Below are 2,833 nucleotides of genomic sequence, written 5' to 3'. Positions count from 1 at the left end.
GAGATGGCTGCAGTCCCTGCTGATGTCACGTGCAGCAGGGGAACTGCCCAGCTAACCCGCGGTTGCCCAGTCAACCCACAGAACCATGAGAGAGAAAATGGTTATCATTTTAAACCATAAAGTTTTGGGGGTAGTTTGTTATGCGGCTATTAATAACCAAAACAATCACTCTCAATGTGTGCTGACACCGTGCTTGCTAATCATTTTCATAAACGATGTTACTTAATCCCTTCAGCAACATTAAGAGGTACGTGTCGGGCTTCCCTGGTGGCGCAGTGGTTGAGAGTCCGCCTGCCGATGCAGGGGACGTGAGTTCGTGCCCCGGTCCGGGAGGATCCCACATGCCACGGAGCGGCTGGGCCCGTGAGCCATGGCCGCCGAGCCTGCGCGTCCGGAGCCTGTGCTCCGCAACGGGAGAGGCCGCAACAGTGAGAGACGCGCGTACCGCAAAAAATAAAAAAAATTTTAAAAAGAGGTACGTGTCATTAACCCCCATTTTACAAACGAAGAAACTGAAGCTTGGAAAGCGTGTCTTATAGCTGATAAGGAGCAGAAGCAGGGCTTGAATCAAGGGCCCTTCTTGATTATGGACTCCACACTCCCAAACATCCCATTATGTCGACAAATGGGGGAGTTGAAGGGTGAAAAACATGTTTCAGAGCGAATTGCGGTGTCTATGTCCCTCCTAGTGTCAACTCCCTTTGAGCTTTCCTTTCTTTGTCTTTTTCATCCTGTGATACTGAAGAGTGAAGCAGATTCTGGAAAGATAATCAGATAAGTAGGAGGATGATATAAGTTGGAGATTTTATTATAGTTTTGACACATTTCATAACAAGCACTAATCATCCTCAGTGTTCAGTTGTCACTTGAGAAAATGTAAATGCTACATCTGCTCACGGCCTGTCTTTTCTTCCAGACAAAAGAACATATGTTCCTAACAAGGGAGTGTGCTTTGTTCATCATCCTCAGTCCTACTAGAGAAGCCCTAGCCTTGGGACAGGTGGGGATTGGCTGAATATGTATGGGCTCTCCTGTCCCCTGTAGCCCAGGCAAGCTTCCCAGGACTCTTCTGGCCCATCGGGTGTTAGGGATCATCTTAGTTCCCATCTTAGTCTCACTGATGAGAAAACAAAGGTCCACAGGGAAAGTGTGGCTTCATCAAAAACCCATTGACAGCAAATGTCAGAGTCAGGCTGGGACCACACCTCCAGATTCCTCCTCCAGTGCTCTCTGAACTCCAAGACCCTCTGGAGTCTCCTCTCCAGCTGCAAGCAGGTCCCTAGACTCCTGATGGAGGCGGCCTGAGTCCGCCAGTCTCTGGGAGTGCTGAGAATAGCCATGATCTATTAAGAACAGGATGTGGCCAGGAGCTCAACAGACAGATGTTCAGCACCACAGACAGCTCCGCTGGCCTAATTTACTTGAGAGGCTGGTTGTCCCTCGAGGCAGAGTGTCATGGGAGAGAGAAAAGTACTGGAATGATCTTAGAGACCACCTAGTCCAGCTCCTTGCTTTGTATGGGAGGAAACCCAGGAACAGATAGAATGACTTGTCCAAGGTCACACGGCAGGTCAATACAGAGCCAGAGAGGAGGGCCAGCAGCCCTCTTCCTCACACCTCTTCAGGGCCCTCAGATACCTGATTCCCATGACTTATTAATGGCACAGCCAGAGCTTGAATCAAAGTCTTCAAAATTTAAATCCCTTGCCTTTGGGGATGGCAAGAAAAGAAAAGAAAATAGAAGTAAAAAGAAACTGAAAGAGCACCCGGCCCTGATGGAAAGGTCTGTGATTTGGCCTCTAACTTCAAGTGAATTTTTTTTTTTTTTTTTTTTTTTGCAGTCCGTTGCGGAGCACAGGCTCCGGACGCGCAGGCTCAGCGGCCATGGCTCACGGGCCCAGCTGCTCCGCAGCATGTGGGATCTTCCCGAACCGGGGCACGAACCTGTGTCCCCTGCATCGGCAGGCGGACTCTCAACCACTGCGCCACCAGGGAAGCCCTCAAGTCTTTGACAGGAGCTTCCTACTTCCCCAAGGTGATATGGCATTTTAGAAACAGTTTTGTTACCATGGCAACCGCATTCCAGGTTTCATCTCCATGGCAATTCATTGGAGTTTTTCACCATTTTGGTAAGTACACATGTGACTGCCGATACATACATTGCAGAAAAGTTAATATAAAGCCACATTTTTAGAAGTGGAGCATCTCATTATCTAAGTCTGCAGTCAGGAGCATAACAAGGCAGGTTCCAGGGGAGACAGGGCCCATGGCATCAAGGACCCAGAGCAGTCTTTGGGGCAGGTATGCCCTCTGACTGCCATTGTAAACCTCTTCTAATCTTTACAGATCAGTGTATCTTAAGCTCACCATGGCCATAAATAATTTCTCCTTTTCTGTATCATCCCTCCTTTTCTGTATCATCCTTTTCTGTATCATCATCATCATCATGACAAAGCCTCAGAGTTGCCTCTGATGGCAAGAACTGCTGGGACGAGGAGAGAGGAAGCTGATTCTTCTGACTACAACCTCTGCAGTACCCCGGGAGTGAATCCACCTGCTTCCCTTGCCCATGCACCCCAGTTTGGCGCACCCTGGAACAGTTCCCACCTTTTGCGGCAGACCTTGCTTTCCTGATCTGTGAGCTGTGAGTACCCCTTCCGACCTGACCTAATCTGACACCTATTTTCCAGGGTATCTTCATGGTTTCTAGTCCACTGAGAGCACCCCTTATGTTTTCCTGCAATGCTATAGATTTTCTTTAATATCTGTCCCAGTGTTTATAATGACACAGGGCTGGATGGAGTGAGTATATAGTCAACCATCTCGACATAAC

The sequence above is a fragment of the Lipotes vexillifer genome, unplaced genomic scaffold (assembly GCF_000442215.2).
Source record: "Lipotes vexillifer unplaced genomic scaffold, Lipotes_vexillifer_v1.1 scaffold979, whole genome shotgun sequence".
In the NCBI taxonomy this organism is placed as follows: Eukaryota; Metazoa; Chordata; class Mammalia; order Artiodactyla; family Lipotidae; genus Lipotes; species Lipotes vexillifer.
Note: the sequence above shows the minus strand (reverse complement) of the source record.